The sequence below is a fragment of the Periplaneta americana genome, chromosome 8, assembly GCF_040183065.1.
Source record: "Periplaneta americana isolate PAMFEO1 chromosome 8, P.americana_PAMFEO1_priV1, whole genome shotgun sequence".
Taxonomy (NCBI): domain Eukaryota; kingdom Metazoa; phylum Arthropoda; class Insecta; order Blattodea; family Blattidae; genus Periplaneta; species Periplaneta americana.
Genome location: NC_091124.1, coordinates 128,574,884 through 128,591,948, shown reverse-complemented (window position 1 = coordinate 128,591,948; position 17,065 = coordinate 128,574,884). Strand labels below are relative to the sequence as shown.

General features: G+C 31.4%; 1 protein-coding gene and 1 long non-coding RNA gene across 3 annotated transcripts in view; one reads left to right on the top strand and one right to left on the bottom strand.

Moving 5' to 3' along the window:
- Positions 1 to 17,065, top strand: part of Kul (Kuzbanian-like) — a 690,443-nt gene that overhangs the window by 103,492 nt on the left and 569,886 nt on the right. The gene's annotated exons all lie outside the window — the stretch shown is intronic.
- LOC138704334 (uncharacterized) lies at positions 12,824 to 14,947 on the bottom strand. Its single transcript, XR_011333322.1, has 3 exons — positions 14,386 to 14,947; positions 13,265 to 13,421; positions 12,824 to 13,164 (listed from the first exon to the last, which is right to left on the bottom strand). It is a non-coding gene; the product is annotated as an uncharacterized lncRNA (long non-coding RNA).

Here is a 17,065-nt window from a genome sequence, read left to right as displayed (position 1 = left end):
ACTGGACTCGATTTCCTGACGAACGCGATTGATGTCATCAGTAGAGTTTGGATTTGTATGCGAAATGCATGTTCTTTTTTATACATTTAAAAGTATGCAGAAATGATATACCTTGTATGTCGCCCCCTCACAGACCATTTGACAGGTGTTTGATAATGTATATAATTGCATATTCCGAGAGAAAATGCATATTTTAAATTTTTAATGTAAAAATGCATATTTTACTCGTGACTGTGGTATTAAATTATAATTTTTCCCTTTAATTAATTGCTTATACTTAATAAAGTCTCTGCAATCAATTGAATATAAAATATAGCTTATGTATTTACATCTGTGTATAGCAGGGGAATACCCATGCGTCTTGTGAAGTGATATTGCGCAATTAAGATTAGGAACGAAACTAGGGAATCCTCACAAGCTATCATAAAGTCGAAACAAATCCAATCAGGACTAGGCATATCGTCACGTGGTTTGGTGCTTCCCCGTTTTCCGTCAGTTTCATACTGACAATCTCAGTCTCTCAGCTCACAACTCAGTTTATGTCTATACATGACAATTGAGGAAGTTATTTATTTGAATTGTGCAGTGGTTTAATTAAGGAATGCTGCCCACAAAATCATCACAATCTGTCTTTTACGTGTAAACGAGTCTGGAAAAAATATTTTTTAGTGAAGACTGTCTATAGCCATGAACCTAACTAAGGTATCTTGTAGGATCTTTTGACTCTGATTATAAAATTGAGTCTCTTATGATTATAGAAACTCAGTCTGGAGTGGAAAAGGATCCATCCTTAGAGTTCGACTTTTTCAATATCAGGAGTGCTGAAATCGTGTATTTCCACGAGTACTTCGAACTCCAATTTCTGCAGCGTCAGAGTAATTTCGAGGAAGTAATAATTGTAACGAAGGTGAAGGATCATTTCCCATCCACGTTATAGGCCTACTACTTTTACTACAATTCGCATTTCCTATCATGATGTGGTAATACTGCTGTTTATAGTTTATTTTCTTAAATTGTTGTTTAAAAGACGCACATATGTGCAAGAACAAGAATTTACCATTCGTCCAAACAGAGGCAGAAAATTCAGTTTTCTCGATTCTTGCCGATGATGATGACGATGACGACGACTATAACAACTATAATAGGCTATTCATCTGATACAGGTTACAACATGTTATGCATTTCTTGAGTTAGACTGTTGTTGGACGTGACGTCAGCAGGTGAAAGTTTTGTCTCGAGACGTCACGACAAGCCGAGGGAACGTTACAAAACAAGGATCGCATCGGGACACTTAACACAGGTGAAGAAAAACTTAATTTCGTGATTGTACTGTATACACATGATTTCGGCCATGATGCCGAAATACAGTAGAGGCTATGAAAGGCAGCCCATCTGTCTACGGGCGGACTTTTTGCATAGTAAATCCTTAGAAAGCATGATGGAATATTCAGATTGTCAATTTCTATAAATGAATACAATATAATATTTTATTACTCAGTCAAAGACAAATCAATGTAAAAATAATGACTTATTTTATAGTCATTAAGTTTATATACATGAATAACAAAATTGCGAACGTTTTCGCCTATTCAGGCATCCTCAGGCAGAGTTATACAATATCTCAATGTCACATACGTAGCTATTGATGGTGAGTACTATTTGAATTAATAATGTACAAGCCATCTCCATTATTAAAATGTAATATTACAGGTGAACTTAATAATGTTAAAATGTTAAAACCATTTAGTAATTAAACTTCATAATATGTGGAACTCTTGTTCAGTCCAATGAGTGGTGAATATCTGAAATGTATAAAAATATAATAGAAATGTGAATTTCAAATGTAAATTGTAATCGAATTGGATATTTAAAAGTACTCACGTCGTTTAAAATGTGACAACTGCATAGTTAGCAACTGTATGGATTACTATAACATCCTGTGTTTTATGTAAATTATCTGTAATGAAATAATAATTTAGTAGAATTTGAAAAATTAATTGGAGGGCTAAATGTGGAGGTACTTACGTAGGTGAGACGACCTGCTGCTATTAGGACTGTAACTGGTATGACGTGGGGGAAGTGTATATTCGTATAAACAACTACGCGGAAGAATACTGCGTGGTGACGCGGTTAGAGGTTGTACAGGGGATTTCGGATTTCGGTTAAATTTTCATTAAGAATGCTGTTCTCTATTTGAATCTGTTTAGCAATGTAATATTCTTCTGCAGAATTTATCAATTTAGTTTCTATTCCTGATTTTAATATTTTTAAGGTTTTATTTGCTGGGCCTAATTCATGTCCAGTATCTATTAGATGAGATGCATATGTAGATTTCTTACGATTATGTTTGAAGTCAGAAATGTGCTCATTATATCTAATTTTGAAATTTCTTTTGGTTTGTCCTATATATTTTTCTTTACATGTAAAACATTCCAATCTGTAAATACCATTATTGTGGAGTTTGTTAACTTCTTGAAGTCTATTGTTTAAATTGTTATTGAGTTTATTAGTTGGTTTGTGCGCTATGGAAATATTTTCTTTTTTAAAAAAGTTAGCTAATTTGCTAGATATATATTTATTATATGTTAAACTAAAGTATTTTTTGTTGGTCTTGTTTTGTTTTGTTAATGTAGATATATTACTTAGTTCTTTTTTCCTTTTATTCTTGTTTATTAGTTTTTTAATCAAATTAGTACTATAGCCATTTTCGTTGGCTATTTGTATTATTTTATTATATTCTTTCTTGTAATTGTTTTTACTTAGTGGAAATTGTATTAATCTATTAACCATGTAAATGAACTTATGTGCAGTAGGATGTTCTGAATTTATTGGGGATGCTATGGTTAGTAATTCCAGGTTTTCTGTAAATATTAAATTCTAATTTATTTTTATATTTTTTTATCATAATGTCTAAAAAATGAATCATATTATTAACTTCAATTTCTTGTGTGAATTTTAAGTTATTATGCAAATTATTGAAAGATTCTAATATTTGTTTATTGATTTGTTGGCTTTCATAAATTATTAAAGTATCATCTACGTATCTATTGTAAAATGTAATATTGTGTGTTTTTAGAATATTATTGACTTCTTTATCTTCAATATCTTGAATAAATGTTTCAGCAAGTAAACCGGATAATGGGTTGCCCATAGCTAATCCTTTTTGTTGTGTATATATTTTATTATTGAACTGGAAATAATTCTGTTTGGTTACTATGTGTAGTAGTTTAATTATTTTCTCTATTGTGGATTTTTGTATATTGTTTTTAAGTAGTTTTTTCTCTATTGTGTCAAGAGTTTCTTTTATGGGAATATTAGTATATAAATTTTCAATATCTAATGATAACATTTTAGTATTTTTTGTAATCTTGAAATTTTGAAGTTTATTAATCAATTGATTTGAATTTTTTGTTGTGTATAAATGTTGTAATTTCAAAGCAGATTTTAGAAAACGTTGGAGAAATTTGCATATTTTATAATTTGGAGAATTTATACAATTAACTACTGGTCTCATTGTTATTGGGTTTTTATGTGTCTTGGGTAAGGTTTTCATAGATGGAATTTTTGGATTTTGGTTAATATATTTAAAGATTTCATTAGGTGGAATAATATCTGGCATTGTTTTCAAAGCGGTTCTAATTTCTTTTTGATAAATATCTGTGGGATCATTTTTAATTTCAATAATTTGATTTTTCTCAAAAAATTCTAAAGTTTTTTTGCAATATTGTTCTTTATCTAAAATTACTACAGCATTGGATTTATCGGCTTTGACTTGGACCAAATTATTATCATTAAATTTTTTCTGTAAGTTATTTAATTTTCGTTGACGTTTTTCCCGGAGTTTATCCTCAACCCATTAAGAGCAAATGCTGGGAACTTTCGGCGTTGGATCCCGGATCCATTTCTCTGGCATCATCACTTTCATCTCATTCAGACGTTAGATAATCATACAGATGATAAATTGTCTTAAAATAACAAATAAAAAAATAAAGTTTTAGATCCACATACAGTTACATCTTTACTTTAACAACTTTACTTAAAAATGAATCACTTTATTTCTCGATTTGACACATTTTTTCTTCTAGTAAGGTAATAATAATAATAATAATAATAATAATAATAATAATAATAATAATAATAATGACAACAACAATTTTATTATCACTTCGCAGAGAAATTTGGGAGTGTGACAATTTGTTATGAATGTGACGATAATGCCTCCTCACGCCATTAGAAATGACGTAAAGCAAAACTTACGAAGCATGCTCATTGGGCAGATCATACGATATTTTCACTTTGCAGACCTGCATGCTGTTGTGAAATCGAAAGTGATGATGAAGATAAAAGAAGAAGACGTAAGTGCTAGAAGATAATGTTCGGATTGAGAATTTTTCACTCAAATATATGAATTTACCCTGTAATTCATGTCCTGTATTGACATTAATTACTCCGATCTTATTTGTCATTGTTGAAATAATTATTATTTTCTTTTTTTGTTACAAGCAGGAAATAGTTCAGAAATAAGTTCAAAGCTCCAGAAATACATTTTAATAAATTTTAAAGTAATTGCACTGGCGCCTTTGATTTGTTGATGGTTTCTTAACGGTTCCCTTTTTAAAATAATGTAGCAGGTTTGTGGTGTTGAAATGTCCGTAATATAGCGTACCAAGTTTTTGTCAAAATCGTTTTAAATAAATAGCCTATTACAAACATTTCTGTCCTATCTTTGTATTCTAATCTTAATGTGCAGTGGATGGTAATGTAAATAGAACTCCGTTATTCCAACCACAGGGACAGAAAGTAAAGTTACACATGCTGAAAGTAGACTTTTTTTTTTAAGAAATTGAAAATAGTTTCCTTCACTTTTAATATGGAGAACCTATTGTATTCTTTAAAATTTAAGTAGATCTACAAGGAGAAAATCTCGAAATTTCCTGTTGCAAAAAAATTGCGCGTGAAAAAATCCACTTGAGTTTAAGATTCGTTATTGTTTTAGTTTGTCACTTCACTTGTGACTGTTATTTTAGGTACGTCGCTGTTCATCATCATCATCATCATGATCATCATCCTTCACGAATTAGGTCTCTGTAGACCTGTTTCGGCCCCATCTAGCAGTCTCCTAAAAGGTCTTCCTGGTCGACGATGCCCTCTAGGTTTATACTGCATCATAATTTTTGGGATTCTTGAATTTTCCATTCTTCTTTCATGATCTAGCCAATTTAATTTGTATCTGTTGATTTTTTCTTCTACTGACTCTACTTCTAATTGTTCTAAAATTTCTTCATTCCTTTTTCGGTCTAAAAGAGTATATCCTGCTGTCCTCCTGAAAACTTTCATTTCCGTTGCTTTGATTCTGTTCATGTCTTTTTTGTTTAATGTCCAAATCTCGCTTCCGTATAAAAGGGAGGGTAATGCTAGTGTATTATATATTTTTATTCTTGTAGATTTTTGTACTAATTTAGCTTTTAATGTATTGTTTATTATTCCTAGAATTTGTGCAAATTTGGTAATTTTCTTGTTTACATCTTTTTCATTTTGATAAGATATTTCACAACCCAGATAATTGAAATCTTGTACTTGTTCGAGGCATTGGTTATTGTGTATTATCTTACTTCTGATGGGGTCTTGTCCTAAAAATGCCATTACTTTTAATTTTTGTGCTGAAACTTCCATGCCAAAATATTTTAATATTTTATTTAATGTAAATTATTCTCTGAATTGGAAATTATACTTGATCATCGGCATGAAGTAAGGTATTTAATGTTAGAGCACTGGTTATTTTGATTCCTGATGTGTAGATTTGGTTCCATTTTAAAGTAATTTCATTTATATAAATATTAAATAAAGTTGGTGATAGTGGACAACCTTGTCGAACTCCATTATTAACTAATTTTCTTTCGGATATACAGTTATTTATTTTGACACTTATTTTGCTGTCTGTGTAGATTTCTATTATATTTTGTACGTTGCTGTTATAACCTATTATTTGCGAAGTGTCGCAAGATGTCTTTTCTTCTTCCTGATGCATTTTAGGCTTCACTAATCTGAAAGGTCTTTTCCCAACTTTCGTTAAGTCTGGCTAGAGACCACACTCCATTGGATTCGTAATTTATAACTTGACGTGGTGTTGTAAATTAATCTATCCGGAGCACACGACTTTCTATATTCAGTTTTATTATGATATTTAAAATGATGTAAATCTTAGTTTCTGAAAAATGTCTTTTATCTCTCTAACCTAATATATCGGCTACTTCTCTTAACAATTTCATTTCATTTGCTTCATGACTTATCCTGCCATTGCCACGGCTCACTACCATAAGTAATACGAGTACAGCTGTAGCCAGTGTTATAATGAAGACTCGTGTTCTGGTGTGTGTATTGATCAAGTTCGGGATAAAGTCATGATTAATTATAGGCATGACTGAAAATTATTTTTAGTCATACACGATACATGTTACCAACGTGTGAATTAAGCTTCTTCTTGAGGGGGAGGATATATAGCCCAGTTTCTCTTTTATGAATATCAAGCACTGAAACTTCAGAATTAAACATTTTCTTGTTACGTAAATAAAAGGCCATACTAAACTCATTACCTAAATCAGACAAATAATTTATAATTTTAAGACACATATGTCTGAAATTGTGAAAAATAAATCAAAGAGAAATAGTTACAATTAAGAAAGTGCATTACTTTAAGTAAATAATTTGCTTGCATGAGATGATGTCTTTGAAATATCCTGTCACAATAACACTGATCTATAAGTATTTAACAAAATTATACAGTATTGCCAACACTCGTATTAAAAAGACAGCTTAAAATGCCCATCGCCTTCTTGATACATTACAGTAGTGGAAAATCAGCATCAAGGACAAATAAAAACTAAGTTACGTCAAGAAAGCATTTACGGCGCATGCCTCCATGGCAGCGTGATTACCTGTGTTTATAATAATGCAACTAGCTTGAAACATTCACAGATCCTGGTAATAGGCCTAACCAATATTAAATATAACCTGTAGGTTAGGACACGAGAGCGGGGAAAATCATTTTCCCTTGCAGAGAAGAATATGCTTTCATCAGCCAGAAAAACAATTTTACAAACAGGGAAATTCCCCCCCTTCCGTCCCTTAATTCGCACCCTGCTTGTTGCAGAAACTACGATTTAAAAGCGCTGACGCCCTCAGTTGGTTTATTGTGTACAGTAGAGCAGGCAAGACCTGTCCTGTGTTCTTTTAATACAATACACTAATCAGACCTCCATCTACTCTGTTAATCTAAGCTGTTATAAAAAGTTCACTCTTCATGTATTACGGTCTTCAATGCACTGCCTAATTATCTTAAAGATTTGAAGACCATGAGAGGAGGTTCAGAACAGAATTAAACACATTTTTACATACTCATACCTTATGCACAACTGATTGTTTTGCTTTTAACTTGAATTAATCTACTTACTGTGTAATTATTGTACAATTTCGTATAATTCAACTGATGAATTGTGTATGTTGTAAATTGAATTAATCTACTCGTTATATAGCTATTGTATATTTTATGTACAGCTCAACTGATAAATTGTTTATAATTGCAAATTGAGAATTAATCTGCTTGCTGAGTATTGTATATTTTTGTATAGGCCTAGCTCAACTGATGTATTATACAGGGTGATTCAGACCAACCGTAACAGTCATTTATTTCGGAAGCTAGTGCATTAAAATTTTCGAGAAAAAAAATTATTACTAAACCACATGTGAACTTTCACTTGAGCTTAATTTCATCAATCAGCTCTAACAGGAAGTAGGGTCAGTGGCGTATCACTTTAAAATTTCAAATGGGAGTATGGGTCAAATAAGGTACCATTTGATAGAGCTCTTCAAACCAAACAACCTTCATAGGAAACGTTTTTATTAATTCCTATTCTTTCAATGAGAAAACGTACGAAAAGGGAATGGGTGAATCGGACCACACGTAAGTCATTTATTTCGGAATCTAGTGCATTAAAATTTTCGAGACAAAAATATTTATTACTAAACCACACGTGAATTTTCACTTGAGCTTGATTTCATTAATCAGCTCTAACAGGAAGTAGGGTCAGTGGCGTATCACTTTAAAATTTCAAATGGGAATCCGGGTCAAATAAGGTACCATTTGATAGAGCTCTTCAAAACACACAATAAGAGATGACATAAAACAGCGAATCCGGGAGATCTGCCAGTCACTTGACCACGCCGAAATGTTACGAGTCACTGACAGTGTTAGAAGAAGAGTACGGATGTGTGCTGCTCAGAACGGCAGACAGTTTGAACATTTATAAAGTGAGGATCACGTAAGTTCAGTTCCCAAACAGCAAATATTTCCGTCTTGTCAGTGTTACCAACTGTTACCAGATATCACCACATTTAGTAAAATCAGGATCCTATGTACTGAATGACTTCTTTACTCACAGTACTTTACCTTAATGTTGGAAAGTTATTCTAAATAGTTTCAATAATAATGAGAATAATAATAATGAGAAATGTATTGCTATGTTCTATTCTTTTATTCCTTTACATTATTATTAGTATTAGCATTAATAGGTTACTAGACGTAAATATACAACAAAGTATAGTATATAATATTCAAGAATCAAATCTGTTCCAAGACCAATTAAATTATTGTCACTTCACTTCAAAGATTCCAGCGTACATATACTGTACTTCCTAAAGGTAGATAAATTAATAACCAATTGACTTTTGGTTGGAATTCGAATGAACTTCTGATTATCTTTTGAAATTAGTAAGGAAATGGATAATACAACTAGGCTAAAACTGAAATAATAATAAATCAACTTACAAAAATAATTTTGGTCCTTAAAAGCCATAAGTAATTTCACTTCTAGATACCTTTTTAAAGACTTCATTTGTTTGTAAATTGCTTAATAATGTTACACTTACACTTATTATTTCTGCAACTCCACGTCTGTCATTGAAAAAATGTATGATACATAACTGTGAAGTCTCTTTTTGGCTCTTGTGTCCTAAATTTAAATAAGAAAAAACAAATGATTCAAGAAATGTGAGCTGGTGAAAATGAAATACTCAATTAATAAAATAATTACTACCAAAAGAGTATTTTATTAATTCTATACAAAAGATGGATTACACAGAACAGATGGCCAGAAATCATAGATTTATACACAACATACAGCATGAAACGATCATCAAAAAATGCTTTTTGTACACAATAACATCTTTCAAACGAAGTGAAATAGCCAATAAGTTCAATAAATATTATGCTAATAAGTAATAACTATAATTAATAATTATCTACAAGCTGTAAAAGGGAATAAAATAGTATATTGTTGAAATTAGGGGGTTATGGTTTATTACGTGTATTTATAATTTTAATTACTTTTTCTACATTTAATTATATTTTAATTTCTATTAGATTAGTTGGTGGTGTGGTTGTTAGTTTTATCTGTGTACGTCAGACTATTAAGGAAAAACTGAAAGAAATATTAAATCTACAATCTACTTTATATAACAATATTTAATCAAGAACTGAATATTACTATTAATTTAATAACATAAGACCCAAGACATCTCCAAGTCCAGACAATACACATGCTGATTTTCTTAAACATGTTGGCAAACAAGCAAACTCACTACTTTTATCTTGTAATCTCATCTAAAATACAATATCTGTCTGGAGAAAATCTACCATAACATCAATTTTGAAAAGCAATTATTCAACTAATATCTTTTCGAGTTATCGACAGATACCACTTACTAGTATGATAGCCAAAATTATGGAAGAGATGATTTCATAGATTGAATTGGTTCCTGGAATCTAGTAACTAACTTTCATCTTATTGAGTTGACTTTAGAGAATTGTATTCAACAAATGGACAGATTTTAAATTTTAGTCAAGATATTAAAGATATTTTAAACAGAAAACAAAACATCTTAACAATTTTAATTAATTTTCAAGGATTATATGGCTCTGTAGATATAAATCACTTAAGAAATTGCAAACTTAGGGTGTCCATGATAAAGTGTTACACTGGGTCAGTGACTTGATTATTTGATTCATTGTCACAAATATGTAAATAGAGACAGATTCATCTGGGCTTCCCACATTGTTGTTTTCAGGAATACATTTTCCAATATTAATGTCGATGGTCTAACTAAAGAAATAGATCTTATGATAATCTCATCATTTGCAGATAATATGGTTGTCTAGAACAAAAAATCACAGTCCACAAATATTAATAAACTGAGCCAAAATCCCAACAGACTTTTTGACTCTACTTGGAGAACTCAAACTTGCTCAATTAAGGGAAACTTTACTAATAAAACACAATCCCAAGTTATTTCAAAATGAATAGTATATAAGTTAACTTTAACAGATGATGTTAAGAAATGTGATACTTCTACAGAAATTTTAAAAATCATTAGAAACGATAAATGATCTGGTCAGTGAGTGACTACATACAGTATTTTTTATAGATGGATCCTGTTTACCAAGCCATAGATGTAGTAGTGTTGTAGTACAATACCAGTATATTCCCTTTTACAGGGAATTATATTCAAACACTTGTTTGCCCCATTTTAACCGTGACAACGCTTTTTAGTTTTTTAAACATTCTGGTTATTGTATTGTGTTTGTGTCTAGTGAAAGATTTTAGATAAGGGCGCAAATAGCCATAGTAGCTGACGCGCCCTTTTTAAACGCCACTAACTAACTAACTAACTAACTAACTAACTAACTAACTAACTAACTAACTAACTAACTAACTAACTAACTAACTAACTAACTTCAAACACTGACTAATTTTGATAGTGAAAATTTAGATACACTTTTAAGCTTACAAAATCTCCAGTATCAACTTCATAAATCTGAGAAGGCTGTCATACTATCAGATTCAAAATCAGATATTCTTGCTGCAGTATTGGACGTAACAGCATGAAATCTCAATATTTTACAGTGTTTTAATATTTTAAGCAAAATGGTCGAATTACATCGACGACTGGTACTTCCGTGGATCCATGAACTTTATGGAGTGGGAGGTAATGAGGTAGCTGAAAGGTAGCAAAATTACTGTAAGGTTATCTATACCTGCATCTTACCACACTGTTAAAAGAATAACAAGATCAGAACATGACAATGTGGTAACAAAAATCGGAATGATTCTAAAGCAAATGAAAAAATTGCAATAGGCCATCCGGCATCCGCTCCATGATGGAGGAAAATCCTCAGAAGAAACAAACTAATCAGACCAAATGGAGGATCCAAACTACCCTCGAGTGCAGCTCTGAATTTGCAGGCCAACGAGTCTACCGACTAAGCTACATTGGTGGCTCCACTAAAAATATGAAGTACATGGCACTCAGATTATTAAATTGACAAAAACCTAAACAATTATTCATCAGTTAAGCTATAAAATATAATACATAGCAAGCAAGTTAATTCAATTTAAAAGTATAAACAATTCAATCAGTTGAAATATACAGAAATTGATAATAAATATCATGCAAATTACTTCACATTACAAGCATAAACAATTCATCACTTGTGGTATACAGCCTACTATTTAATTTACAGCATATATAATTCATCAATTAAGCGAAACAAAAATATAGTACAATACATAGTAAAAATAATACACCTAATTTAATAACTGAACTTCTATGAAAATCTACAGTGACAGTACTCATATTATCACAGGCCATGACTGTCTCAAATATTTACAAAGAACTGATATTTCAGAATCTCCCCATGCCATTTCTGAAATCTCAATGAAGATATGGATCATTGTCTTGACTGTTTAACTTTACACAGCTTTCAATCATCTGGTTAAATATTGGAGTGCAAGATAACAAATGACATCAACTGCTGAACACTTGGTATCAATCAACCAACAACTTCATTACATTAAAGGGGAAAAAAAACTGAAAGAATTAATTGTATATGGTAGTGGTAGTGGTAGTGGTAGTGGTAGTGGTAGTGGTAGTGATGGTAAAGTATGGAAATTAATATTGCAATGTAATATCAAAAGGTGATTTCACACCATCAACTCTTATCATTTAGTACAACAAATCTATTATATTCAGTTGCAATCACCAGTAGCTGTTCTTTCCTCCATTTTGTTGTTGGCTGATTTTTCACAAGTCTGCTATGATATGCAGCACTATCCATGACAATAACGCATTGTCCTAATATTATCAGGTCAACAACTGTGTTTGCACTCACGTCTCAACTACAGGGCTATTCATAGCACTATGGTAGTCCTGACTTTTCTTTCAATTGCATGAAAAAATTAAATCAGCACCTGCAATAAAAATTATACCTGGGCATATAATTACGTCATATGAATTCACAGCATTTAAATAAAGAAAATAAAACATAACATAACATAACATGACATGAGTTCCTCTTTGGTGAAAGGCTTTCCCACGTTTTTATTTAGTCACCAATTTTTATATTTTTGTACCCTGATTTAAAAAAAATTACTCTTGCCAAATTTATGTAAAATATAAATCAATATAACTTACCGAGTATAAATCCACCTTTCGTTCCGGCATCTAATCTTCCACCTTCATTTGTTGGTCTACGAATAACACCATTCATGTCACTGGAAACTTCACCTGATTTATTTCATGAATAAGTGGGTGATCCTACTTAAAAAAACAGAGAGAGAAAAGCAATTCACATTGACACTCTAAGAGACACAAAAATTTTAAAGACAGGAAAACCGTTCAAGAAGTTTATAACTAACCTCTAGTTATAATATGAAACTATTAATTGCAAAACATGTTGTTCCCACCTGAATTCATTACTAGTAGCCTATATTAATTGCAATTTCATATTCCACATAAGTGTTAACCTATTTGTTAGTAAAAAATTCAATCATTCAATGTCTCACAATACATTGAAATTTACCATTCATAAAAATCCAAGTCTCATCCAAGAATACTACGGGTTTAGGGTTGTCACGCTCCACATTTCTTATATATTCTCTTAAAAACGAATTACATCACTTTCTCGTACATGTGTATAAGGATCTCCTTTGCTCCATAGAAATTTCATCTCTTTCAAAATTTTTTTCACCGATGATAAGGATACTCTAAATAAATATGTTTCATAATCATCATTCATATGTTCCAGACCTTTTGCTGCTGTTAGTACTTCCCCTGTAACAGTAAATGAAAATTATGCCATATTTTTATACATATGACTAATATCAGAATTACATTGCATAAATCAACACAATAATTCCTGTAACTTCCCTACCTTTATGTAACTTGTCATAAATAAATCTCGCAATTGCATCTTTCGTAAAATCATCAGCATCAGTCACTGGATGTTTACGTAGTCTATGTTTTCCTGGTGTCACAAGTGGGGTCCCCTTCTGTGAATTTATCACTTTCGTGGCTGTAGTAAAGCCAAGCTGTAATAACAAACAATAACATAACACTTCTAAAAATTGTTATATCATAAAATTCATGCATGATACCAACGTTTACAGCTATATGAATAGAAAATGATCAACATGTTAGGTTGGGTCTACGATAGGTTTAAGTAGGCTAATATTTAGGTAATTCTCCAGAAAAGCTACATCAAAGAAGGCATAATTTTATTTTGTTTAATTGATTTCTGTGATATTTACATAGTGATGAACACGTGGTTTTAGTGCACAGCCACAAATACTTTCAGCACAAAAATCCTTTGACACTTACCTGTATATTCTAATGCATTGTTGTAGTCCCTCCCTCAAACTTGTTACTAATTACCAATATAACATGCGAGAGGTCCAGGACGAAGAGAAATGGTTAGTTTCCCAGTAGTGCGTCCTCGTCCTCTCGAGTGTTATATCTTAACAAGTACTTTGGGTGGGGTAGCTTTTCTGAAGAAACACCATATTTAATATTACTTAGACTAGTCATGAATAAATTATTCAGCCAGAGTCAACGTTCCTATGCTTTATAGAGTATGTTATACAGTTATTATATAAAACTGAATTATTTTTAAGCACCATAACAGGCCAACATTCATGTAATATTTGCTGCAATATCAAGTTAATAATTACAATATGACTTGTATTTTCTTCGGCCGATGTGGCATGTAAATTGTGATCTGAACGGTTAATTTAATACCAAAAGAGAAAACTGGAAATTTACTTTCGTGCTGTTTGATTATTTGTTCGTCTAATTTGTAAATGTATTTAAGCTATCACCTACTGCAGTATTACAGTATCTTAAATGTATTTAGTTTGGCAATATGAAAATCACTGACTTGATTAAACATCTAGGCCTAACCTAAAAATTTGTTTTGTTTGACCACAATCATGAAATTATTAGTGCAAACTCCTAAAACTGAATATCACTTTGAAATGTATGCTTAAGAATACTTACTCCTAATAATTTTCCTATTCTGGTTGTAATTGCTGTCTCCGTTAGCATAATTCCTTCTTCATTATCTTCTTTCTTCAACTCATTATACACGTGAACTACAGATTTCTGAAGCGTACTCTGAATGCCACACATTTTCTTCCTTGGAGAAGTCACTGCAACACTATTTCATTTTTTTGACATAGTAATAAAAATCTAAACACGAAAGAAATTCATTAAAATTTGAAATAATATTTCTATTCATTACCCACGTGCATTATCACGCCCAAGTATATTATATTTATTCGTACTTATCTGACTATTCTTGAATTATAACCACAACGCAACACATAAAATAACTATTATGTATTAATATTAATTAATTATTAATAAGTTCGAATTTCACTATCTTCCAGTAACCGGCTGAGAAATCTAGTACAATTTTAATTTCATGGAACTCCAGTACCGGCAAATATTGTCGATATTTGCCTCAGCTGCCAACATACCAGTTACAAAATCACTACCATTTATAGTATTTGTCAGTATCGAAATTCGAAACGAAGTTGGCAAAAGAAAATTCAACCTTCAAACTAGAAAATCACCATAATCCACTAGCATTTGTAGTAATGGGGGAAAAATGGTTAGGTTTCACCCTTAGGGTATCAAGTTACCTGGTCTACCCTATAAAAATTAATGGAATTGTCCAGTCTTTCAGTAAAATGACAACATTAATTGTCTTCTTTACATTTTCGTCTTTTAACATTTCTCAATATTGATGGCATTACTTTTTTGTACGTTTTCTCATTGAAAGAGTAGGAATTGGTAGAAATGTTTCCTATGGAAGTTGTGTGTTTTGAAGAGCTCTATCAAATGGTACCTTATTTGACCCGGATTCCCATTTGAAATTTTAAAGTGTTACACCACTGACCCTACTTCTTGTTACAGCTGATTGATGAAATTAAGCTCAAGTGAAAGTTCACATGTGGTTTAGTATAAATATTTTTGTCTCGAAAATTTTAATGCACTAGATTCCGAAATAAATGACTTACGTGTGGTCCGATTCACCCATTCCCTTTTAGTACGTTTTCTCATTGAAAGAATATGAATTAATAAAAACGTTTCCTATGAAAGTTGTTTGGTTTGAAGAGCTCTATCAAATGGTACCCTATTTGACCCATACTCCCATTTGAAATTTTAAAGTGATACGCCACTGACCCTACTTCCTGTTAGAGCTGATTGATGAAATTAAGCTCAAGTGAAAGTTCATATGTGGGTTAGTAATAATTTTTTTTCTCGAAAATTTTAATGCACTAGTTTCCGAAATAAATGACTGTTACGGGTGGTCTGAATCACCCTGTATATGTTTTTAAATTGAATTAGCTCAACTGATATAACTTATTGTTTATGCTTATAAATTGAATTAATCTGCTTGATATGAATTGTAAATTTTTGTGTAACTAAATTGATTGGATTGTAGTATATGCTTGTAAATTGAATTAATCTGCATGCTATATAATGCATAATTTTGTATGGGTCTGCTGATGAATTGTTCACTGTTCAGACTTGAATTAATCTGCTGTGTATATGTTTTGGTATATTTCCACTGCTTGCTCCACTGTATTGTATATTCTTATGTAAAGTTCAGCTACATATTATGTGTTGTACATTTTTGTAGAGCAGGGATGAGACTGTATTAGCTCCCAATCATGATAGAAGAGCTCGACCTTGATTACGAGCGCATAGCGCATCCACTACATAGCGTCGTAACGTAGACATCAGGGATGTACAGTTTCCCTGAAAAAGGATGAGACGATTGAATATTCCTAAGTCTCAGATGTGAGACACTGCGCATGATCGGAGACCAGAGCACTGATACACAAGATAACGAATATTGAGTTACTTAAATTCAGACTATTTGGTTTGTTACTAGCATCGTTCCGAAATTCACTTCAAAAACTGCAAAAAATATGATAATATTACGTAAATGAAAGATATATATATATATATATATATATATATATATATATATATATATATATATATATATATATAAATCGTGTAGTTAAATCGACTGAGGAGATAAGATTGCCATAAAGCAGCTCTGTGTTTTCATACTCATATTTAACACAATTCTCATATATATATATATATATATATATATATATATATATTCATAGCATCATATTTAAAGATACTTAAAATACTCACTAATCATTTGATATTTAATCATAAATTCATAACATCCATTTTCTACGTAATTTTGTAATAATATACTTCGCATTTCATACACAACAAAAATCGCCATATTGTAAACAGTTAACCTCAAATCAACACTTTGGTCACTATTCCCGACCTTTTCTTCTTTTAACTTGAGTAATTCTTAACTCATAAGTTGACTAATTTTAAGGCTCTTTGTTATTTGTAAAGTTGAAATATTTAATTGATACATAAGTAGGCTTAATTGTAACACCTAATATAGAACATGTTTACATATTTTAACAAGGACTAGGCTAAATTATTAATAGCACATTTCAATATAAATACTATTGTTGGTTAAGAAATTGCGTGTGTTAAATAACATAAATAGTGAAGTTGCATCAAGACTGAAATATAAGTGCAGTGAAGTGACGTATCGTGTAGATTAACGTCGACAAGTGTTGTACCGGATAGTGAAGTGATAAAGTGTAGTGTCGGTCCATTGAAA